The sequence below is a fragment of the Arachis hypogaea genome, chromosome 14 (genome assembly GCF_003086295.3).
Source record: "Arachis hypogaea cultivar Tifrunner chromosome 14, arahy.Tifrunner.gnm2.J5K5, whole genome shotgun sequence".
NCBI lineage: Eukaryota > Viridiplantae > Streptophyta > Magnoliopsida > Fabales > Fabaceae > Arachis > Arachis hypogaea.
Genome location: NC_092049.1, coordinates 91,527,086 through 91,553,586, shown reverse-complemented (window position 1 = coordinate 91,553,586; position 26,501 = coordinate 91,527,086). Strand labels below are relative to the sequence as shown.

General features: G+C 38.4%; 2 non-coding genes across 2 annotated transcripts; both read right to left on the bottom strand.

Annotated features, from left to right (window-relative positions):
- Positions 1-7,684: 7,684 nt before the first annotated feature.
- Positions 7,685-7,792, bottom strand: LOC112746282 (small nucleolar RNA R71). The gene has a single exon (XR_003174174.1). It is a non-coding gene; the product is annotated as a small nucleolar RNA R71 (small nucleolar RNA).
- A 13,679-nt stretch (positions 7,793-21,471) lies between these two features.
- On the bottom strand, positions 21,472-21,579 carry LOC112746434 (small nucleolar RNA R71). Its single transcript, XR_003174319.1, has one exon. It is a non-coding gene; the product is annotated as a small nucleolar RNA R71 (small nucleolar RNA).
- Between the last annotated feature and the right edge of the window lie 4,922 nt (positions 21,580-26,501).

The window sequence follows — 26,501 nt, the reverse complement described above, 5'->3', positions numbered from 1 at the left end:
ATCTCATCCGAGAGGTAAACACTAAAAAATTATGGTATATATGTAGGTTTTTTTTATTGTTCTCCTACTATTTTAAAAAGTATTTATCAAAATGCCACAATTTAAAAATTATTATCTAATTGTCACCCTTTTTATTACAGTGGCAATCTTTTTTTTTCCCGCAATGTTGACGTGGATACGCTGAACTGAGTTGCATTCAAAGCATGAAAACGTTGAATCAACATACGCATGAAGATAGAGCACTTAGCCAATCCACATTTTCTACAAAGAAACATCGAACGGAGAACTAGCATGTGGACAAAAATGCCAAAGCTGAAGGTGCCTCTATATTGGAATTGACCGGTACAATAGCACTCCCTTCCATGCACCTTAGTCCAAACTCACTTGCTTTCTCCGCTCACTTTATCATTTTTACTTCTTGTTCCAGGGGTTACCTGAAACGGTAGTTTGGGCCTAAACGAGAAGTTCAGTCTCTTTCTGAGGTAGCATCCGACTTGTTCTTATGCCGAGGTGTCGCTATCTGAGTTTCTCATGAGGAGGTGTAGGGTGGTACCTGTAAGAGACTCTGATGCTTAAGTTAGCAAGGGTTTTAAGCAAGTTTTTAGTACATTAGAACGTGAATATACCTAAGGGGTGTCAGTGTATTTATAGTAGAGTCGGTAACCACCTTTTTGGAGTAGTTCCACCTTTGTTAGTGTTTATCTTAGGAGTTTGTTGGGATATATCTTTAAGTCGAGATAGAGATAGTAGGAAAGATTTGGGAAGGCAGTTACTTATTTTGGATAAGTAAAGCTGGACCTTTTTGTCGTGTCCGACCTCTTAAAAGGTCGGGTAAGTTTGGAGAAGCCATCCTTTTTTGGATGGGCCTTTTATCCTTATTAGGCCTGTCATTATTTCTTGGCCAAGGTATTAACAGTGCCCCTACTTGAATCCGGGCTTTCATGAGGTCGGGTTCAAGCATGTATAGTTCCTGTTTCCTATCTCGGGTACGTCGCCTTTATGAGGTCGAGTACTTAACGTGTTTCAAATTTTGAAACGTTGCCACTTTTATGATATGGCGAACATTACGCGATAGTTTTATAGGAATTTGCACGTGGCTTTAAAGAGGGGTGAAAAATGTCTTTTTTGCCCCTTGTTTCTTATAAAAGCTTCACGCCTTTCTTTTCCTCTTTTCCATTTTTGAAAACACTTCTTTCTGCTTCATTTCCTTTATCCAAAATCCTTTGTTATTCTTCCACTGTTCTTGCTTCACAACAACGTTCTTAGCTCAAGATTTCTCCATCTTGAATCTTTTGAAGATTTTTGTGCGCTTCGAAAAGGAACATTCAAGCTTTCTTTCTATTTGACGTGCCCTTCCATTCGTGTGTTTTTCCAAGGTTGGTGTTTTTACCCATCTTGGTTGTTGTTTTCAACTGTTCTGGGTTCTTGTATCTATTTTGAATGATACTTTGAATGATGTTTGGAAATATTTGTTGATGATGGGAGTTTTATTTTTCCCTTTAACTGCCACTACTTGTTTGTTCTTGAAAACATTTTTTTAACTTGTCTATTGTTTGAGATTGTTGCTATGGACTTTGATTGTGTTGTCCCCAAATGGTGTTGTATTTGCTTGTTCGAAAGTGACATCATTTTCTAACTGTTGAATTTGTTTATGAAAACAGTTTTTTGAAATCGCTATTCTATAAAAACCCGACTTCCTTTAGTTGGTGTTCGAGTTCATTTCGTGACAGCTTCTTTGTTTGATGTATTTGTAGGTATAACTTTATGTCTCAATCTATTATTCACGATATGTCAACAAAAGTCTCTTCTTCTCTTTTAACTTGGGTAGACACTTCTGTCCTAACTCATGTTCCTGTGATTGATAGAGAGTATGCCGAAACTTTTCGTAGGCACCATAGGTTGTGTGAGAACCAGGAAGATGAACGAAACTACGAGATAGTCTTGGCTGATCCCGAAGAGAGGGTATGCTTTCCCCTATTAGATAGGTCGGAAATCCCCTTCTTTTACTCTTATGATTGCTTTTCATCTAAGATAGACGTTAGGCTTCCATTTTCTGATTTTGAGATTAATGTCCTCTCGACTCGCAACGTTCCCCCTTCCCAACTTCACCCTAATTATTGGGCCTTTCTGAAAATATGCCAACTTCTATGTCGGAAGCTTGATGTTCGACCTTCCCTCAAAGTTTTCTTTTACCTCTTTGTTCTAGTGAAGCCATTTGGTTCAAAAAAGCTAGCTTGGATTTTCTTTCATGCCATTCAGGGTAGGAAGGTTTTCTCTATCTTTGAAGAGTACTTTCATGATTTTAAAATTTACTTCTACAAAATCCGAGCTGTTGAGGATGCCCGACCTTTCTTCTTAGATGAGAATGATGAACCCTGTTCTTGTTATACTGGAAAGAGAAACCCGTGATAGCCAATTAAATGTAGATGATTTAGATGGCCTTGAGAAGAGTTTAGTTGGCTTACTTCAAGAGTGCTTGGGTCAGGCTCCTTATTTGGACAGCAAAATATTTTTTGGGGATCCCAATCAACTTCAGTCCGAGCTAGGTAGCTTTCTTACTTTGTGCTTATAAATTTTGGTTGTAAGTTTATGTTGGCGACTAATGTGCTTTTACTTGCAAAAAGAATGGCTCTCAAGTCGGCTACCATGAAGATACTCTAGGCCACCAGAAAGAACGTCGCAGCTTCAAAGTCAGACTCGGGCGCCGCAGCTTCAAAAAAAATTATACACGTCCCAGCATCTCGACTAATTCCTTATGACCCTCCTCCGGATAGTCCGTGGTTCGTCCTCCTCCTTCTTCATCCGAACATCCTCCAAAAAGACAAAAGACTGCTGAGGGGGAAAGTATTTATGACAAGGGCTTCAACGGGCTTGCTTGGAGTGAAAAACACATTCTTCCCTACAGCCATATTAGTATGGATGATGTGACCCCCAAGAACCATCTCCAACTCCTAGCCCGAGGTGAAATTTGGACAACAGGTGTATGCGCTGCCTTGGCCAAGGAATTAGAGAAAACTCCCCTTAGCACCACCCACGGCTCCTTGGTGGCTGCTCAAGCTGAGAGGGAGAAGTTGAAAGAGATAAAGAAGGAGCTTGAGGAGGAGAGAGATAGATTGACGTCCGACTTACATAAAGCTCGGGCCAAGGCAAAAAAGGCAGAGGTGGCCTTGGCCATGTCGGAGGGATTAAAGAAGAAGGCAGAGGAGAGCTATACCCGTATTTTTGGAGAGAGGCTTGACCTTGAGGAGGAGCTGGCTTAGTCTTGGGATAAATATGCAACACTTGATGAGTCTGTGGCTAAGGGAATGGATGAGATGTTTACGAACCTGAAAGCCCAGATCCAAATTATTGCTCTCGAGGGGGATTTTTCCTTGTACAGCCAAGATAATATTGTAGTAGATAGGAAGATCGTCGTGACTTCTGAGGATGATGAGGAGGTTCCTTTGCCCGACCTGAAGGCTTCAGGTGCAGAGGTCGATTAGACACCTCAGAATCCCAAGGTTCTCCCTGAGGTTGTCAACGTCGAGCTTCTTCCTTTGCCGACTAGTCCTATTCCAGATGTGCCAGTTTCTGAGTATGGCTCAATTCCTTCTGCCCAAGTGATGAGCGGATAATTTATACGCTTTTTGGCATTGTTTTTAGTATGTTTTTAGTAGGATCTAGTTACTTTTAGGGATGTTTTCATTAGTTTTTATGTTAAATTCACATTTCTGGACTTTACTATGAGTTTGTGTCTTTTTCTGTGATTTCAGGTATTTTCTGACTGAAATCGAGGGACTTGAGCAAAAATCAGATTCAGAGGTTGAAGAAGGACTGCTGATGCTGTTGGATTCTGACCACCCTGCACTCAAAGTAGATTTTCTGGAGCTACAGAACACGAAATGGCGCGCTTCTAATTGCGTTGGAAAGTAGACATCTAGGGCTTTCCAGCAATATATAATAGTCCATACTTTGGCTAAGAATAGACGACGAAAACTGGTGTTCAACGCCAGCTCTCTGCCCAATTCTGGCGTCCAGCGCCAAAAAAGGATCCAAAACCAGAGTTGAACGCCCAAACTGGCACAAAAACTGGCGTTCAACTCCAAGAAGGACCTCTACACGTGCAACACTCAAGCTCAGCCCAAGTACACACCAAGTGGGCCCCGGAAGTGGATTTATGCATCAATTACTTACTCCTGTAAACCCTAGTGACTAGTTTATTATAAATAGAACTTTTTATCATTGTATTCAGAGTCTGGGTTACTCCGGTTCCCCTCTGGGGCCGAGACCAATGAACTCCATTATCACTTATGTATTTTCAACGGTAGAGTTTCTGCACTCCATAGATTAAGGTGTAGAGCTCTGCTGTTCCTCAAAGATTAATGCAAAGTACTACTGTTTTCTATTCAATTCATCTTATTTCGCTTCTAAGATATTCATTCGCTCTTCAACCTGAATGTGATGAACGTGACAATCATCATCATTCCCTATGAACGCGTGCCTGACAACCACTTCCGTTCTACCTTCGACTGAATGAGTATCTCTTAGATCTCTTAATTAGAATCTTCGTGGTGTAAGCTAGAATGATGGTGGCATTCAAGAGAATCCGGAAAGTCTAAACCTTGTCTGTGGTATTCTGAGTAGGATTCAATGATTGAATGACTGTGACGAGCTTCAAACTCGCGATTGCTGGGCGTAGTGACAGACGCAAAAGGATAGTAAATCCTATTCCAGCATGATCGAGAACCGACAGATGAATAGCCGTGCCGTGACAGGGTGCGTTGACCATTTTCACTGAGAGGATAGGATGAAGCCATTGACAAGGGTGATGCCTCCAGACGATTAGCCGTGCCGTGACAGGGCATTTGGATCATTTTTTCGAGAGAAGACCGAAAGTAGCCATTGACAATCGTGATGTATCACATAAAGCCAGCCATGGAAAGGAGTAAGACTGATTGGATGAAGATAGCAGGAAAGCGGAGGTTCAGAGGAACGAAAGCATCTCTATTCGCTTATCTAAAATTCTCACCAATGATTTACATAAGTATTTCTATCCCTATTTTATTAACTATTTTCGAAAACCCCATTACTATTTTATATCCGCCTGACTGAGATTTACAAGGTGACCATAGCTTGCTTCATACCAACAATCTCCGTTGGATTCGACCCTTACTCACGTGAGGTATTACTTGGACGACCCAGTGCACTTGCTGGTTAGTTGTGCGAAGTTGTGAACCAGGGTATTGGCATCATGTTTTTGGCGCCATTACCAGGGAAAGAAAGAGCGATGAATTTTACATAATCACAATTTCTGCGCACCAAGTTTTTGGCGCCGTTGCCAGGGATTGTTCGAGTTTGGACAACTGACGGTTCATCTTGTTGCTCAGATTGGGTAACTTTCTTTTCGTTTTCTTTTCAAAAAAGTTTTCAAAAATCTTTCAAAAATTTCTCCTTTGTTTTCGAAAAAAAATTTCAAAAAAAAAAATTTTTTTAAAATAAAAATGTTTTCAAAAATTTTATAATTTTGTTCAAAATTTTTAAGAATGAATTCTAGTGTTTCATAAAGCATGTTGAAGCCTGGCTGGCTGTAAAGCTACTACTGTAGGGCATGTTAGACGTATCATGTCTGAGTTACATACTAAAGCTTGGCTAGCTATTAAGCCATGCCTGACCCTTTGATTGGAGCTTTAGAGAATAAGATTCCTGGAATTCATATTAAAAATTTTGAATCCTTATTTTTCTTTTCAAAATGATTTTCGAAAAAAATTAAAGAAAATACAAAAAAAAATCATAAAATCATAAAAATCAAAAATATTTTTGTGTTTCTTGTTTGAGTCTTGAGTCATGTTATAAGTTTGGTGTCAATTGCATGTGCATCTTGCATTTTTTTCGAAAATTCATGCATTCATAGTGTTCTTCATGATCTTCAAGTTGTTCTTGGTAAGTCTTCTTGTTTGATCTTTGCATTTGCATGTTTTGTGTCTTTTCTTGTTTTTCATATGCATTCTTGAATTCTTAGTGCCTAAGCATTAAAGATTTCTAAGTTTGGTGTCTTGCATGTTTTCCTTGCATTAAAAATTTTTCAAAAATGTGTTCTTGATGTTCATCATGATCTTCATAGTGTTCTTGGTGTTCATCTTGACATTCATAGCATTCTTGCATGCATTCATTGTTTTGATCCATAACTTTCATGCATTGCATCATTTTTCTTGTTTTTTCTCTCTCATCATAAAAATTCAAAAATCAAAAAAATATCTTTCCCTTTTTCTCTCTCATAAATTCGAAAATGAGATTTGACTTTTTCAAAAATTTTTAAAATCTAGTTGTTTTCATGAGTCAAATCAAATTTTCAATTTAAAAATCTCATCTTTTTCAAAATCTTTTTCAAAAATCAAATCTTTTTCATTTTTCTGAGTTATTTTCGAAAATTTCAAAAACATTTTTCAAAAATCTTTTTCTTAATTTTACATCATAATTTTCGAAAATAACATCACCAATTAATGTTTTGATTCAAAAATTTTAAGTTTGTTACTTACTTGTTAAGAAAGATTCAAACTTTAAGTTCTAGAATCATATCTTGTGATTTCTTGTGAATCAAGTCATTAATTGAGATTTTAAAAATCAAATCTTTTTCAAAAACTAATTTCTATCATATCTTTTCAAAAATATCTTCTTATCTTATCTTTTTCAAAAATTTGATTTCAAAATATCTTTTCTAACTTCCTAACTTCTTATCTTTTCAAAATTTGTTTCAACTAACTAACTAACTTTTTGTTTGTTTCTTATCTTTTTCAAAACCACCTAACTAACTCTCTCTCTCTCTAATTTTCGAAAATATCTCCCCCGTTTTTTCAAAATTTCTTTTTAATTAATTAATTATTTTAATTCTTAATTTTCATTTTCGAAAATTACTAACCTTTTTCAAAAACTACTTTCGAAAATCACTAACTCTTTTTCAAAAATTATTTTCGAAAATCCTCTCCCTCTTTCCTCTTATTCTATTTATTTATTCATCCACTAACATCTCTTCCTCACATCACTCACCAAATTTGAACCCCCTCTTCTATCTGTGTTCGAATTTTTCTTCTTCTTCTTTTTCTACTAACAATAAGGAACCTCCTTGCTGTGACATAGAGGATTCCTCTTCTTTTCTTTTTTTCTTCTCTTTCTTATGAGCAGGGACAGAGAAAAAGGCATTCTTGTTGAAGCTGATCCAGAACCTGAAAAGACTCTGAAGAGGAAACTAAGAGAAGCTAAACTACAACAATCCAGAGACAACTTGATTGAAAATTTCGAACAAGTAAAGGAGATGGCAGCCGAACCCAACAACAATGCAAGGAGAATGCTTGGTGACTTTACTGCACCAAATTCCAATTTACATGGAAGAAGCATCTCCATTCCTACAATTGGAGCAAACAATTTTGAGCTGAAACCTCAGTTAGTTTCTCTGATGCAGCAGAACTGCAAGTTTCATGGACTTCCATCTGAAAATCCTTTTCAATTCTTAACTGAATTCTTGCAGATCTGTGATACTGTTAAGACTATTAGAGTAGATCCTGAAGTCTACAGGCTCATGCTTTTCCCATTTGCTGTAAGAGATAGAGCTAGAATATGGTTGGACTCTCAACCTAAAGATAGCCTGAACTCTTGGGATAAGCTGGTCACGGCTTTCTTAGCCAAGTTCTTTCCTCCTCAAAAGCTGAGCAAGCTTAGAGTGGATGTTCAAACCTTCAAACAAAAAGATGGTGAATCCCTCTATGAAGCTTGGAAAAGATACAAGCAGCTGACCAAAAAGTGTCCTTCTGACATGCTTTCAGAATGGACCATCCTGGATATATTCTATGATGGTTTGTCTGAGTTATCAAAGATGTCATTGGATACTTCTGCAGGTGGATCCATTCACCTAAAGAAAACGCCTGCAGAAGCTCAAGAACTCATTGACATGGTTGCTAATAACCAGTTCATATACACTTCTGAGAGGAATCCTATGAGTAATGGGATGCCTATGAAGAAGGGAGTTCTTGAAGTTGATACTCTGAATGCCATATTGGCTCAGAACAAAATATTGACTCAGCAAGTCAATATGATTTCTCAAAGTCTGAATGGAATGCAAGCTGCATCCAACAGTACTCAAGAGGCTTCTTATGCAGAAGAAGCTTATGATCCTGAAAACCCTGCAATAGCAGAGGTAAATTACATAGGTGAACCTTATGGAAACACCTATAACTCATCATGGAGAAATCATCCAAATTTCTCATGGAAGGATCAAAAGCCTCAACAAGGCTTTAATAATGGTGGAAGAAACAGGTTTAACAATAATAAACCTTTTCCATCCTCCACTCAGCAACAGACAGAGAACTCTGAACAAAATACTTCTAATTTAGCAAACTTAGTCTCTGATCTATCTAAGGCCACTGTGAGTTTCATGAATGAAACAAGGTCTTCCATTAGAAATTTGGAAGCACAAGTGGGCCAGCTGAGTAAAAGGATCACTGAAATCCCTCCTAGTACTCTCCCAAGCAATACAGAAGAGAATCCAAAAGGAGAGTGCAAGGCCATTGACATAAGCATCATGGCCGAACCTGTAAGGGAAGGAGAGGACGTGAATCCCAAGGAGGAAGACCCCCTGGGACGTCCAGTGGTCAACAAGGAGCTTCCCTCTGAGGAACCAAAGGACTCTGAGGCTCATCTAGAGACCATAGAGATTCCATTGAACCTCCTTATGCCATTCATGAGCTCTGATGAGTATTCTCTTCTGAAGAGAATGAGGATGTCACTGAAGAGCAAACTGCCAAGTTTCTTGGTGCAATCATGAAGCTGAATGCCAAATTATTTGGTATTGAAACTTGGGAAAATGAACGTCCCTTGTTCACCAATGAACTAAGTGATCTGGATCAACTGACATTGCCTCAGAAGAGACAGGATCCTGGAAAGTTCATAATACCTTGTACCATAGGCACCATGATCTTTAAGGCTTTGTGTGACCTTGGTTCAGGAATAAACCTCATGCCCCTCTCTGTAATAGAGAAACTGGGAATCTATGGGGTACAAGCTGCTAGAATCTCATTAGAGATGGCAGATAATTCAAGAAAATAGGCTTATGGACAAGTAGAGGACGTGTTAGTAAAGGTTGAAGGCCTTTACATCCCTGCTGATTTCATAGTCCTGGATACTGGAAAGGAAGAGGATGAATCCATCATCCTAGGAAGACCTTTCCTGGCCACAGCAAGAGCTGTGATTGATGTGGACAGAGGAGAATTGATCCTTCAATTAAATAAGGACAACCTTGTGTTTACAACTCAAGGATCTCTCTCTGCATCTATGGAGAGGAAGCAGAAAAAGCTTCTCTCAAAGCAGAGTCAAACAAAGCCCCCACAGTCAAACTCTAAGTTTGGTGTTGGGAGGCCATAACCAAACTCTAAGTTTGGTGTTGAACTCCCATATCCAAACTCTAAGTTTGGTGTTGGAGAGTCTCAACAAAGCTCTGCACGCTTGTGAGGCTCCATGAGAGCCCACTGTCAAGCTATTGACATTAAAGAAGCGCTTGTTGGGAGGCAACCCAATGTTTATTTATCTAATTTTGTTTTTGTTTTTCATGTTTTCTTAGGTTCATGATCATGTGGAGTCACAAAATAAACAAAAAAAATTAGAAACGGAATCAAAAACAGCAGAAGAAAAATCACACCCTGGAGGAAGCACCTGTCTGGCGTTCAACGCCAGAACAGAGCATGGTTCTGGCGCTGAACGCCCAAAATGGGCAGCATCCTGGTGCTAAATGCCCAGAACAAGCATGGTTCTGGTGTTCAACGTCAGAAATGGCAACAAATGGGCGTTGAACGCCCAAAATGGGCACCAACCTGGCGCTGAACGCCCAGAGTTGTGTGCAAAGGTATTTTACATGCCTAGTTGGTGCAGGGATGTAAATACTTGACACCTCAGGATCTGTGGACCCCACAGGATCACCTCAGGATCTGTGGACCTCACAAGATCCCTACCCACCTCACCCTCTCTCTTTCCATTCATGATCATCCCTTCTGTTTTCTATTCACCACTCACATCCATACACACATCCCTCCATCTCCTCCATATCTTCTTCTTCTTCTATTCTTTCTTCTTTTGCTCGAGGGCGAGCAACATTCTAAGTTTGGTGTGGCAAAAGCATAAGCTTTTTGTTTTTCCATTACCATTGATGGCACCTAAACCTCTAAAAGAGGGGAAGGGAAGACAAAGGCTTCCACCTCCTAGTCATGGGAGATGGAAAGATTCATCTCAAGGGTCTATAGCTCAGTGGTAGAACATGTGGCTGCAAATCAAGAGATCCCTGAGATACCTCAGGGGATGCACTTCCTTCCACATAAATATTAGGAGCAAATCAACACCTCCCTAGGAGAATTAAGTTCCAACATGGGACAATTAAGGGTGGAACATCAAGAGCACTCTATCATCCTTCATGAAATAAGAGAAGATCAAAAAGCAATGAGGGAGGAGCAACAAAGACAAGGAAGATACATAGAAGAGCTCAAGGACATCTTTGGTTCCTCAAGAAGGAAACGCCACCATCACTAAGGTGGATTCATTCCTTGTTCTTATTTCTTCTGTTTTTCATTTTCTATGTTATGTGCTTATCTATATTTGTGTCTTCATTACATGATCATTAGTAGTTAGTAACTTTGTCTTAAAGATATGAACGTCCTATGAATCCATCACCTCTCTTAAATAAAAACTGTTTTAATTCAAAAGAACAAGAAGTACATGAGTTTCGAATTTACCCTTGAACTTAGTTTAATTATATTGATGTGGTGACAATGCTTCTTGTTTTCTGAATGTATGCTTGAACAGTGCATATGTCTTTTGAAGTTGTTGTTTAAGAATGTTAAATATGTTGGCTCTTGAAAGAATAATGACAAGAAGACATGTTATTTGATAATCTGAAAAATCATAAAAATTATTCTTGAAGCAAGAAAAAGCAGCAAAGAACAAAGCTTGCAGAAAAAAAAGAGAAAAAAAAAATAGGCGAAAAAAAAAATAATAGAAAGAAAAAGAAAAAGCAAGCAGAAAAAGCCAAAAGCTCTTAAAACCAAGAGGCAAGAGCAAAAAGCCAATAACCCTTAAAACCAAAAGGCAAGGGCAAATAAAAAGGATCCCAAGGCTTTAAGCATCAGTGGATAGGAGGGCCTAAAGGAATAAAATCCTGGTCTAAGTGGCTAAACCAAGCTGTCCCTAACCATGTGCTTGTGGCGTGTAGGTGTCAAGTGAAAACTTGAGACTGAGCGGTTAAAGTCAAGGTCCAAAGCAAAAAAAGAGTGTGCTTAAGAACCCTGGACACCTCTAATTGGGGACTTTAGCAAAGCTGAGTCACAATCTGAAAAGGTTCACCCAATTATGTGTCTGTGGCATTTATGTATCCGGTGGTAATACTGGAAAACAAAGTGCTTAGGGCCACGGCCAAGACTCATAAAGAAGCTGTGTTCAAGAATCATCATACTGAACTAGGAGAATCAATAACACTATCTGAACTCTGAGTTCCTATAGAATCCAATCATTCTGGACTTCAATGGATAAAGTGAGATGCCAAAACTATTCAAGAGGCAAAAAGCTATAAGTCCCGCTCATCTTATTGGAGCTATGTTTCATTGATAGTTTGGAATTTATAGTATATTTTCTTCTTTTTATCCTATTTGATTTTCAGTTGCTTGGGACAAGCAACAATTTAAGTTTGGTGTTGTGATGAGCGGATAATTTATACGCTTTTTGGCATTGTTTTTAGTATGTTTTTAGTAGGATCTAGTTACTTTTAGGGATGTTTTTATTAGTTTTTATGTTAAATTCACATTTCTGGACTTTACTATGAGTTTGTGTGTTTTTCTGTGATTTCAGGTATTTTCTGACTGAAATTGAGGGACTTGAGCAAAAATCAGATTCAGAGGTTGAAGAAGGACTGCTGATGCTGTTGGATTCTGACCTCCCTGCACTCAAAGTGGATTTTCTGGAGCTACAAAACTCAAAATGGCGCGCTTCTAATTGCGTTGGAAAGTAGACATCCAGGGCTTTCCAGCAATATGTAATAGTCCATACTTTGGCCAAGAATAGACGACACCAACTGGCATTCAACGCCATCTCTCTGCCTAGTTCTGGCGTCCAGCGCCAGAAAAGGATCCAAAACCAGAGTTGAACGCCCAAACTGGCACAAAAACTGGCGTTCAACTCCAAGAAGGACCTCTACACGTGCAACACTCAAGCTCAGCCCAAGCACACACCAAGTGGGCCCCGAAAGTGGATTTATGCATCAATTACTTACTCCTGTAAACCCTAGTGACTAGTTTATTATAAATAGAACTTTTTATCATTGTATTCAGAGTCTGGGTTACTCCGGTTCCCCTCTGGGGCCGAGACCAATGAACTCCATTATCACTTATGTATTTTCAAGGGTAGAGTTTCTGCACTCCATAGATTAAGGTGTAGAGCTCTGCTGTTCCTCAAAGATTAATGCAAAGTACTACTGTTTTCTATTCAATTCATCTTATTTCGCTTCTAAGATATTCATTCGCTCTTCAACATGAAGTTGATGAACGTGACAATCATCATCATTCCCTATGAACGCGTGCCTGACAACCACTTCCGTTCTACCTTCGACTGAATGAGTATCTCTTAGATCTCTTAATTAGAATCTTCGTGGTGTAAGCTAGAATGATGGCGGCATTTAAGAGAATCCGAAAAGTCTAAACCTTGTCTGTGATATTCTGAGTAGGATTCAATGATTGAATGACTGTGACGAGCTTCAAACTCGCGATTGCTGGGCGTAGTGACAGACGCAAAAGGATAGTAAATCCTATTCCAGCATGATCGAGAACCGACAGATGAATAGCCGTGCCGTGACAGGGTGCGTTGACCATTTTCACTGAGAGGATAGGATGAAGCCATTGACAAGGGTGATGCCTCCAGACGATTAGCCGTGCCATGACAGGGCATTTGGATCATTTTCCTGAGAGAAGACCGAAAGTAGCCATTGACAATGGTGATGTATCACATAAAGCCAGCCATGGAAAGGAGTAAGACTGATTGGATGAAGATAGCAGGAAAGCAGAGGTTCAGAGGAACAAAAGCATCTCTATTTTCTTATCTGAAATTCTCACCAATGATTTACATAAGTATTTCTATCCCTATTTTATTAATTATTTTTGAAAACCTCATTACTATTTTATATCCGCCTGACTGAGATTTACAAGGTGACCATAGCTTGCTTCATACCAACAATCTCCGTGGGATTCGACCCTTACTCACGTAAGGTATTACTTGGACGACCCAGTGCACTTGCTGGTTAGTTGTGCGAAGTTGTGAACCAGGGTATTGGCATCATGTTTTTGGCGCCATTACCAGGGAAAGAAAGAGCGACGAATTTTACATAATCACAATTTCTGCGCACCACCAAGCCAAGGACGCTGTTACTAGGGATGATCTTAATCCTTTGTAGTTTCTTTTCATAGTTTTTAAATGGCCCGATGTGTGGGTCCTTTATGAACAATCTTTTTTTTGTAATAGCTTGTAGCTTCTTGAACAATTTATTTTGTTTTAGTTGTAGTTTAAACAACTTTATAAAACTGTGATAAAGAATCTTTCTTCATTTCAATAATAAATTTAGATCTTCGAATTAGTTCTTAGCCTCTTCAGCCATTTAATTGAAGATCGTGTCTTAGCAACTTTTAATGATGTTTCTTTGCTAAGTTAAAAGGTAATGTCAGCGAGTAGATCAGTATATTGATTTCCTTTGTAAGTTCTGACTTCGTGTAGTTGGACTTTATCAAGTTACTTTTATATTTTGTTTTTGTCCTGCCTTGATTTTGAGGTCAGTTTCACGAGTTGTTTACATAACTTCTTACATTAATTTGTAGCTCGTCCCTTTATCTTGCCGACCATTCCAGGTCAAACAATCATTTTTATGGTTTATCGAGCTTAAATTAATACATTTTTATAGGAAACTTATAAAGAAAAGATGAATTATCATTAATGAAAAATGATTTACATAAGTTTGTTACCGATGGCTCTTTATTGCCCTTAGCTATTGTTATGGTACCTTGTTAAAACTCCCCTCAAAGAAAACCCTTTTTGGAAAAAAAATCTTAAGGTCGAGAAAAATAGTACGCCAGGAAAAAAGATGCGCTACCTAACTGTAGTACTTCTTCAGGTTATACATATGCCACGACTTCAGGAGTTCCCTTCCTTGTAGGTCGGTCACTTTATGGTAACCTTTTTTCTAAGACTTCAGCAATCTTGTAGGGTTCTTTCCAGTTTTTAACTAGCTTACTTTCGACCAACTTCTGGATCCCAATGTCATTTCCGATCAGTATTAGGTTGTTTGTGGTAAAAGCTTCTTTTGATCACCTTTTGGTTATACCTTGATAAACCACTATTTTATGGTTTATCTTGTGCTCAATTGAGTGGATTTTATCAATCTTTCATACACTTATTAACATGATTTGCATGAGTTTATGTTTTCCTTCCTGATTTTGTGCTATGATTGAAAACATGCTTCTTTGGTCTTAATTTTGATATGTTTAATCTTCTCTTATTACCACTCGATGCCTTGATATGTGCGTTAAGTAATTTTAGGATTTACAGGGCAGGAATGGCTTGGAGGATGGAAAGGAAGCATGCAAAAGTGGAAGGAATACAAGAAGTTGAAGGAACTGCAAAGCTGTCAACCTGACCCTCTCGCACTAAAACTGTCATAACTTGAGCTACAGAGGTCCAAATGATGCGGTTCTAGTTGCATTGGAAAGCTAACGTCCGGGCCTTCGATTTGATATATAATATGCCATAGTTGCCCTGACTCTAGGCGACGCGAACGCGTGATCCATGCGGACGTATCGCAGTGACAAAAATCAGCATGGCAGATTTCTTCTCCAGCGATTTCTGGGCTGTTTTCGACCCAGTTTGCGGCCCAGAAAACACAGATTAGAGGCTATAAAGTGGGAGAATCCATTCATTCATGAGGAGGTCTTCAATAATTCACTTTTCATAAGTTTAGATGTAATTTTTAGAGAGAGAGAGGTTCTCTCCTCTCTCTTAGGTTTTAGGATTAGGATTCCTCTTAAAGGATTTAGGATTTCAACTCTTCATCAGGTTCAATATTTCTTTTACTTTATATTTCTCTTCTACTTTCAGATACTTCAATGCTCTCATTTAATTACTTATGTTACAAAATTGGCTTATGAACTCTTTATATTTTTGGATTAATTTCCTTTTATTAAATGCAATTGAGGTATTTCAGATTTATGATTCTTATTTAGCCTTTTTATATTCTTAGCTTTAATTGATTAACTGGAGGCTCTTGAGTTATCAACTTATCGTGATTGATTGTTATGTCGGCTAATTGACTGGAATTCCACTAACTCTAGTCTTTCCTTAGGAGTTGGCTAGGACTTGGGAATCTAACTAATTAGTTCACTTGACTTTCCCTTGCTTTCGTAAAGTTAACTAAGTGGGATTAACTTCAATTCTCATAGGAGTAACTAGGATAGGACTTCCGAATTTTCATACCTTGCTAAGAGTTTATTTCACAGTTATTTATTTATTTTACTTGTCATTTAAATTACTTGTTCCTTACTTTCAAAACCCCCAATTTACAAAACTCATAACCAATAATAAGAACATACCTCCCTGCAATTCCTTGAGAAGACAACCCGAGGTCTGAATACTTCGGTAATCAATTTTAAAGGGGTTTGTTACTTGTGACAACCAAAACTTTTGTAAGAAAGGACTTTTGTTGGTTTAGAAGCTATACCTGCAACATCATTTTAAAATTTAAATTTCAATAACCTTTTGATTTAAAATTGTTTTTATTTTTGTTTTTAATTTTTATTTGTTACTATGAACTCTCACCCCTTTGGCTATGAGTCTGGTTATAATTATGTTGCAGGAAGAGGAAATTACAATGAAAATAGGCATCAAGGTTGGAAGAATCAAAGATGGAAGGAGCCACAAGGATTTGATCAACCCTCTTGGCAGCAACCCCCTCCAATGCACTATGACCAACAACCATTCTGTGATGCATACCAAGATGATGACTATGGTGGACCCCCTTGTAGTTACCAACAAGTCCCGCCATATGGTTATGAACCATCTCCTCAACACAACTTTGAACCACCATACTCACAAGCCCCTTACCACCAAACACCACCATATGACCCTAACCTATATCCACCACACCAACCACCATATGAACCATACCTAGAACCACCACCTCAATGTTCACCATCTCCATATCCTTATCAAGAAGAACCACCTTCCTATTATGAACCCTTTCTCCAAAATAATGAACCCTCATATCCACCCCAATCTCCAATGGATGACAAACTTCGTGGTCTTCTTCAAGGACAAGCGAAGATGCAAAGGGCCGTACTGGAACTCACTACTGCCTTAACCGAGGTAGTAAATATAATAGCCTCCCGACATCTGAGAACTCAAAGTACTCCCATGGCTACATGTGGAGAATCTAAAGAAGAGCGTAGCATGAAGGAGACACTAGAAACTTCAGTGGACAATGAGGAGCATGGCTTTGTATTGGAACAAGTGGAGGAAGCCATGATAGTTGTAGAGGAAGAAGTGGTTGAAGACCTAGGAGATGCAGAACCTCCATGGAAAAGTCCAGTCATAGAACCTCCTTTCAAGACATTTGAATTTGATGCCAAAGAGGGTGTACAACCTCCAAGGCATATCATAGCTAAAGACTTTGAAGATGTTGATCAAGAGATGGAAATTAAAGAAGAAGTTTGCAAAGAGGTGGAAGTTGTCAAAGAGCGCAAGGGAGTGGAGCTTGAAATCACCTTGCCAAAGTTATTGGAGACCTCTCCGCCTAAGTCACCATCATCCTTCACAACATTCAAGTGGGTAAAATTCATATCCCTTAGCTTTCTCATCCCACTTGAATATGGTTTACTTGAGACAGATGGTCAACTTAGAGCTCTTTGTGGCTATAAGAGTAAGAGGGAGATGGTTAGTGGTAAGAATTGTCATGCAAGGTTCAATATGGTTGCATGCTCCAAACTGAAGTATCATGGTTGGAAGAATACTAAATTGTATGGGTCTAGGAAGCTGTTTGAATGCCTCAGTGAGAATTCAGATTGCTTACCACCCGGTTGGAACACTAATGATCAACAAGAAGACGGGTGCAAAAGCAAGATTTGGGACCCCGGAATTCATTCTGGCAATCAACACTCTTGGGGCTTTGTCACTTGTTTTAACCTGCTTGAAGGCTCTCTGCGCCTAGTTTGGGACCCCGGAGGCCATTGGAATCACAAACATTGGTAGAGATTCCTGGATGAGTTCAAGCACAAGTGATGAGCGGATAATTTATACGCTTTTCTGGCATTATTTTTAGTATATTTTTAGTAGGATCTAGTTACTTTTAGGGATGTTTTTATTAGTTTTTATGTTAAATTCACATTTCTAGACTTTACTATGAGTTTGTGTATTTTTCTGTGATTTCAGGTATTTTCTGGCTGAAATTGAGGGACTTGAGCAAAAATCAGATTCAGAGGTTGAAGAAGGACTGCTGATGCTGTTGGATTATGACCTTCCTACACTCAAAGTGGATTTTCTGGAGCTACAGAACTTAAAATGGCGCGCTTCCAATTGCGTTGGAAAGTAGACATCCAGGTCTTTCCAGCAATCTATAATAATTCATACTTTGGCCGCGTTTAGATGACGAAAAAGGGCGTTGAACGCCAGTTCTACGCTGCAGTCTGGAGTTAAACGCCAGAAACACGTCACGAACCAGAGTTGAACGCCAGAAACACATTACAACTTGGCGTTCAACTCCAGAAAGAGCCTCTGCACGTGTAACATTCAAGCTCAGCCCAAGCACACACCAAGTGGGCCCCTATAAGTGGATTTATGTATCAATTACTTACTTCTGTAAACCTTAGTAACTAGTTTAGTATAAATAGGACCTTTTACTATTGTATTAGGCATCTTGGGACGTCTGGTTCTTAGATCATGGGGGCTGGCCATTCGGCCATGCCTGAACCTTTCACTTATGTATCTTCAAACGGTAGAGTTTCTACACTCCATAGATTAAGGTGTGGAGCTCTGCTGTTCCTCATGAATTAATGCAAAGTACTACTGTTTTTCTATTCAATTCAACTTATTCCGCTTCTAAGATATTCATTCGCACTTCAATATGAATGTGATGAACGTGACAATCATCATTATTCCCCCACGAACGCGTGCCTGACAACCACTTCTGTTCCACCTTAGATTGGATGAGTATCTCTTGGATCTCTTAATCAGGATCTTCGTGGTATAAGCTAGATTGATGGCGGCATTCATGAGAATCCGGAAAGTCTAAACCTTATCTGTGGTATTTCGAGTAGGATTCTGGGATTGAATGACTGTGACGAACTTCAAACTCGCGAGTGTTGGGCATAGTGACAGACTCAAAAGGAGGGTGAATCCTATTCCAATATGATCGAGAACCTCTAGATGATTAGCCATGCAGTGATAGCGCATAGGACCATTTTCACAGAGAGGATGGGATGCAGCCATTGACAACGGTGATGCCTCCAGATGATTAGCCATGCAGTGACAGCGCATCGGACCATTTTCACAGAGAGGATGAAAAGTAGCCATTGACAACGGTGATGTCCTTACATAAAGCCAGCCATAGAAAGGAGTAGGATTGATTGGATGAAGACAGCAGGAAAGCAGAAGTTCAGAGGAACGAACGCATCTCTATACATTTATCTGAAATTCTCACCAATGATCTACATAAGTGTTTCTATCTTTATTTTCTAATTATTTATTATTTATTTTCGAAACCTCCACAATCAATTATTATCCGCCTGACTGAGATTTACAAGGTGACCATAGCTTGCTTCATACCAACAATCTCCGTGGGATCGACCCTTACTCATGTAAGGTTTTATTACTTAGACGACCCAGTGCACTTGCTGGTTAGTTGTGCGAAGTTGTGAAGTTATGCTTGGACCATGGTATTGTGCACCAGTTTGTTGGCGCCATTACCAGGGAGAGAACGAACAAATAATTTTACAAATCTAAATATGAGTGATCACGATTTCGCATACCAAGTTTTTGGTGCCGTTGCCGGGGATTGTTTGAGTTTGGACAACTGACGGTTCATCGTGTTGCTCAGATTGGGTAATTTTCTTCTTTTTTTATTTTCAAAAAGTTTTCAAAAATTTTTCAAAAAAAAAAATTCTTTCAAAAATTTCTCATCTGTTTTTGAAAATTATTTCAGAATTTTTAAGAATGAATTCTAGAGTTTCATGAAAATTGTTGGAGCCTGGCTGGCTGTAAAGCCATGTCTAACTCTTTTGGATAGGGGCTTCCAACCATCAGCATAGAGGCAAGTTAATTTGAATATCAGCTGTTGTATGCCTGATTTATATCCTAAAGCTGGCTGGCTATTAAGCCATGTCTTACCCTCAGATTGGAGCTTTAGACTAAGAGCACAAGATTCCTGGAATTCATATTAAAAACTTTGAAATCCTTATTTCTTTTTTTCCTAGATGTTTTTCGAAAAAAAAAATTTACAAAAATCCAAAAAAAAAAATCATAAAATCATAAAAATCAAAATTATTTTGTGTTTCTTGTTTGAGTTTTGAGTCAATTTTTAAGTTTGGTGTCAATTGCATACTCATATTGCATTTTTCGAAAATTGCATTCATGCATTGCATTCATCATGATCTTCAAGTTGTTCTTGGTAAACCTTCTTGATTGATCTTCATATTATATTGTTTTGTGTTGTATGGAGTTTTTCATATGCATTCTTGAATTCTTAGTGCCTAAGCATTAAAGATTTCTAAGTTTGGTGTCTTGCATGTTTTCTTTGCATAAAAAATTTTTCAAAAATAAGTTCTTGGTGTTCATCTTGACATTCAAAGTGTTCTTGGTGTTCATCTTGACATTCATAGCATTCTTGCATGCGTTCATTGTTTTGATCCAAAAATTTTCATGCATTGAGTATTTTTGTTGTTTTTCTCTCTCATCATAAAAATTCAAAAATAAAAAAAATATCTTTCCCTCTTTTCTCTCATAAATTCGAAAATTTGAGTTGATTTTTTCAAAATTTTTAAAATCTAGTTGTTTCTTATGAGTCAAATCAAATTTTCAATTTAAAAATCTTATCCTTTTCAAAATCTTTTTCAAAAATCATATCTTTTTCATTTTTCTTATTTATTTTCGAAAATTTTAAAAATATTTTTCAAAAATCTTTTTCTTAATTTTATCTCATAATTTTCGAAAATATCATCAACAATTAATGTTTTGATTCAAAAATTTCAAGTTTGTTACTTGCTTGTTAAGAAAGATTCAAACTTTAAGTTCTAGAATCATATCTTGTGATTTCTTATGAATCAAGTCATTAATTGTGATTTTAAAAATCAAATCTTTTTCAAAACTAATTTCAATCATATCTTTTCAAAAATATCTTTTTATCTTATCTTTTTCAAAAATTTGATTTTAAAAATATCTTTTCTAACTTCTTATCTTCTTATCTTTTCAAAATTGATTTTCAAAATTTGTTTCAACTAACTAACTAACTTTTTGTTTGTTTCTTATCTTTTTCAAAACTACCTAACTAACTCCCCCTCTCTAATTTTCGAAAATCTCTTCCCACTTTTTCAAAAATTCTTTTTATTTAATTAATTGTTTAATTGTTTAATTTTAATTTTATTTCATTCCTTATTTTTCGAAAATCACTAACTCTTTTTCAAAAATTATTTTCGAAAACTTCCCCCTCTCATCTTCTTCTATTTATTTATTTATTTACTAACATCTCTTCCTCACTCACCAAAAATCCGAACCCCCTCTCTATCTCTGAGTTCAGATTTTCTCTTCTTCTTTTCTTCTACTCTTCTTTTCTTCCACTCACCTAAGGGAACCTCTATACCTGGGCAAAAAGGATCCCTATTATTATTTTTCTATTCCCTCCTTTTTCATATGAGCAGGAGCAAGGACAAGAATATTCTTGTTAAAGCAGAACCAGAACCTGAAAGGACTCTCAAGAGAAAACTAAGAGAAGCTAAATTACAACAATCCAGAGATAACCTTACAGAAATTTTCGAACAGGAAGAGGAGATGGTAGCCGAAAATAATAATAATGCAAGGAGGATGCTTGGTGACTTTACTGCACCTAACTCCAATTTACATGGAAGAAGCATCTCCATCCCTACCATTGGAGCAAACAATTTTGAGCTTAAGCCTCAACTAGTTTCTCTGATGCAACAAAATTGTAAGTTTCATGGACTTCCATCTGAAGATCCTTTTCAGTTCTTAACTGAATTCTTGCAGATATGTGATACTGTTAAGACTAATGGAGTAGATCCTGAAGTCTACAGGCTCATGATTTTCCCATTTGCTGTAAGAGACAGAGCTAGAATCTGGTTGGACTCTCAACCTAAGGATAGCCTGAACTCTTGGGATAAGCTGGTCACGGCTTTCTTAGCCAAGTTCTTTCCTCCTCAAAAGCTTAGTAAGCTTAGAGTGGATGTTCAAACCTTCAAACAGAAAGAAGGTGAATCCCTCTATGAAGCTTGGGAGAGATACAAAGAACTAACCAAAAAGTGTCCTTCTGACATGCTTTCAGAATGGACCATCCTGGACATATTCTATGATGGTCTGTCTGAATTAGCTAAGATGTCATTGGATACCTCTGCAGGTGGATCCATTCACCTAAAGAAAATGCCTGCAGAAGCTCAAGAACTCATTGACATGGTTGCTAACAACCAGTTCATGTACACTTCTGAGAGGGATCCTGTGAATAATGGGACGCCTCAGAAGAAGGGAGTTCTTCAAATTGATACTCTGAATGCCATATTGGCTCAGAACAAAATATTGACTCAGCAAGTCAATATGATTTCTCAGAGTCTGAATGGAATGCAAGCTGCATCCAATAGTACTCAAGAGGCATCTTCTGAAGAAGAAGCTTATGATCCTGAGAACCCTGCAATAGCAGAGGTAAATTATATGGGTAAACCTTATGGGAACACCTATAACCCCTCATGGAGAAATCACCCAAATTTCTCATAGAAGGATCAACAAAAGCCTCAACAAGGCTTTAATAATGGTGGAAGAAACAGGTTTAACAGTAGTAAACCTTTTTCATCATCTTCTCAGCAACAGACAGAGAACTCTGAACAAAATACCTCTAATTTAGCAAACTTAGTCTCTGATATGTCCAAGGCCACTATGAGTTTCATGAATGAAACAAGGTCCTCCATTAGAAATTTGGAAGCACAAGTGGGCCAACTGAGTAAAAGAATCACTGAAACCCCTCCTAGTACTCTCCCAAGCAATACAGAAGAGAATCCAAAAGGAGAATGCAAGGCCATTGAATTGATTACCATGGCCGAACTTGGGAGGAAGGTTGAAGACGTAAATCCCAGTGAGGAAGACCTCCTGGGATGTCCAATGTTCAATAAGGAGTTTCCCTCTGAGGAACCAAAGGACTCTGAGGCTCATCTAGAGACCATAGAGATTCCATTGAACCTCCTTATGCCCTTCATGAGCTCTGATGAGTATTCTTCTTCTGAAAAGAATGAGGATATTACTGAAGAGCAAGTTGCCAAGTTTCTTGGTGCAATCATGAAGCTGAATGCCAATTTATTTGGTAGTGAGACTTGGGGAGATGAACCTCCCCTGTTCACCAATGAACTAAATGCATTGGATCAACTGAGACTGCCTCAGAAGAAACAGGATCCTGGAAAGTTCCTAATACCTTGTACCATAGGCACCATGACCTTTGAGAAGGCTCTATGTGACCTTGGGTCAGGGATAAACCTCATGCCCCTCTCTGTAATGGAGAAACTGGGAATCTTTGAGGTGCAAGCTGCTAAAATCTCATTAGAGATGGCAGACAACTCTAGAAAACAGGCTTATGGACAAGTAGAGGACATGCTAGTAAAGGTTGAAGGCCTTTACATCCCTGCTGATTTCATAATCCTAGACACTGGGAAGGATGAGGATGAATCCATCATCCTTGGAAGACCCTTCCTAGCCACAGCAAGAGCTGTGATTGATGTTGTCAGAGGTGAACTAGTCCTTCAATTGAATGAGGACTCCCTTGTGTTTAAAACTCAAGGACATCCTTCTGTAAACATGGAAAAGAGGCACAGTAAGCTTCTCTCAAAACAGAGTCAACCAGAGCCCCCACAGTCAAACTCTAAGTTTGGTGTTGGGAGACCACAACCAAACTCTAAGTTTGGTGTTGGGAAGTCTCAACAATGCTCTGAACATCTGTGAGGCTCCATGAGAGCCCACTGTCAAGCTATTGACATTAAAGAAGCGCTTGTTGGAAGGCAACCAAATTTTTATTTAATTATATTTTTTATTAGTTATATGTCTTCATAGGTTCATGATCATGTGGAGTCACAAAAATAACTGGAAAAATTGAAGAAAAATAAAAAACAGCATTAAAAACAGCACACCCTGGAGGAGTTCACTGGCGTTCAAACGCCAGTAAGGAGCATCTGGCTGGCGTTTAACGCCAGAACAGAGCATGGATCTGGCGCTGAACGCCAGAAACAAGCATAGAACTGGCGTTCAACGCCAGAATTGCATGCAAAGGCATTTTACATGCCTAATTGGTGCAAGGATGTAAATCTTTGACACCTCAAGATCTGTGGACCTCACAGGATCATCTCAGGATCTATGGACCCACAGAATCCCCACCTTCCCTCCTTATAATCCTAGATTCTTCCACATTTTCTTCTTCATCTATTCTTTCTTCTCTTGCTCGAGGACGAGCAAAATTCTAAGTTTGGTGTGGTAAAAGCATTGCTTATTTTTCTTTTCCATAACCATTGATGGCACCTAAGGCCAGAGAAATCTCAAAAAAAAAAAAAAGAGAGAAGAGAAAAGGGAAGACAAAAGCTTCCACCTCCAAGTCATGGGAGATGGAGAGATTCATGTAAAGGATTTATAGCTCAGTGGTAGAACATTTGACTGCAAATCAAGAGATCCCTGAGATACCTCAGGGGATACATTTTTCTCCACACAATTATTGGGAGCAACTAAGGGTGAAACATCAAGAGCACTCCATCATCCTTCATGAAATTAGAGAAGATCAAAAAGCAATGAAGGAGGAGCAACAAAGACAAGGAAGAGACATAGAAGAGCTCAAGGACATCATTGGTTCCTCAAGAAGAAAACGCCATCATCACTAAGGTGGACTCATTCCTTGTTCTTAAATTTTCTGTTTTTCGTTTTCTATGTTAAATGTTTATCCATGTTTGTGTCTTCATTACATGATCATTTGTGTCTAAGTGTCTATGCCTTAAAGTAGTGAATATGAATCCATCACATCTCTTAAATGAAAAATGTTTTAATTCAAAAGAACAAGAAGTACATGAGTTTCGAATTTATCCTTGAACTTAGTTTAATTATATTGATGTGGTGACAATGCTTCTTGTTTTCTGAATGAATGCTTGAACAGTGCATATGTCTTTTGAAGTTGTTGTTTAAGAATGTTAAATATGTTGGCTCTTGAATGAATGATGTCAAGGAGACATATTATTTGATAATCTAAAAAATCATAAAAATTATTCTTGAAGCAAGAAAAAGCAGTGAATACAAAGGTTTGCAAAAAAAAAAAAAAGAAAAAAATAGCGAAAAAAATAGAAAGAAAAGAGAGAAAAAGCAAGCAGAAAAAGCCAAAGCTCTTAAAACCAAAAGGCAAGAGCAAAAAGCCAATAACCCTTAAAACCAAAAGGCAAGGGTAAATAAAAAGGATCCCAAGGCTTTGAGCATCAGTGAATAGGAGGGCCTAAAGGAATAAAATCTTGGCCTAAGCGGCTAAACCAAGCTGTCCCTAACCATGTGCTTGTGGCGTGAAGGTGTCAAGTGAAAACTTGAGACTGAGCGGTTAAAGTCAAGGTCCAAAGAAAAAAAAGAGTGTGCTTAAGAACCCTGGACACCTCTAATTGGGGACTTTAGCAAAGCTAAGTCACAATCTGAAAAGGTTCACCCAGTTATGTGTCTGTGGCATTTATGTATCCGGTGGTAATATTGGAAAACAAAGTGCTTAGGGCCACGGCCAAGACTCATAAAGTAGCTGTGTTCAAGAATCAACATACTGAACTAGGAGAATCAATAACACTATCTGAAACTCTGAGTTCCTATAGATGCCAATCATTCTGGACTTCAATGGATAAAGTGAGATGCCAAAACTATTCAAGAGGCAAAAAGCTACAAGTCCCGCTCATCTAATTGGAGCTATGTTTCATTGATAGTTTGGAATTTATAGTATATTCTCTTCTTTTTATCCTATTTGATTTTCAGTTGCTTGGGGACAAGCAACAATTTAAGTTTGGTGTTGTGATGAGCGGATAATTTATACGCTTTCTGGCATTGTTTTTAGTATGTTTTTAGTAGGATCTAGTTACTTTTAGGGATGTTTTTATTAGTTTTTATGTTAAATTTACATTTCTAGACTTTACTATGAGTTTGTGTATTTTTCTGTGATTTCAGGTATTTTCTGGCTGAAATTGAGGGACTTGAGCAAAAATCAGATTCAGAGGTTGAAGAAGGACTGCTGATGCTGTTGGATTCTGACCTCCCTGCACTCAAAGTAGATTATCTGGAGCTACAGAACTCAAAATGGCGCGCTTCTAATTGCGTTGGAAAGTAGACATCCAGGGCTTTCCAGAATTATATAATAGTCCATACTTTGGCCGAGTTTAGATGACACGAAAGGGCGTTGAACGCCAGTTCTCTGCTGCAGTCTGGAGTTAAACGCCAAAAACACGTCACGAACCAGAGTTGAACGCCAGAAACACGTTACAACTTGGCGTTCAACTCCAGAAAGAGCCTTTTCATGTGTAACATTCAAGCTCAGCCCAAGCACATACCAAGTGGGCCCCAGAAGTGGATTTATGCATCAATTACTTACTTCTGTAAACTCTAGTAACTAGTTTAGTATAAATAGGACCTTTTACTATTGTATTAGGCATCTTGGGACGTCTGGTTCTTAGATCATGGGGGCTGGCCATTCAGCCATGCCTGAACCTTTCACTTATGTACCTTCAAACGGTAGAGTTTCTGCACTCCATAGATTAAGGTGTGGAGCTCTGCTGTTCCTCATGAATTAATGTAAAGTACTACTGTTTTTCTATTCAATTCAACTTATTCCGCTTCTAAGATATTCATTCACACTTCAATATGAATGTGATGAACGTGACAATCATCATTATTCCCCCACGAACGCGTGCCTGACAACCACTTCCGTTCCACCTTAGATTGGATGAGTATCTCTTGGATCTCTTAATCAGGATCTTCGTGGTATAAGCTAGATTGATGGCGGCATTCATGAGAATCCGGAAAGTCTAAACCTTGTCTGTGGTATTCCGAGTAGGATTCTGGGATTGAATGACTGTGACGAACTTCAAACTCGCGAGTGCTGGGCGTAGTGACAGATGCAAAAGGAGGGTGAATCCTATTCCAGTATGATCGAGAACCTCTATATGATTAGCCATGCAGTGACAGCGCATAGGACCATTTTCACAGAG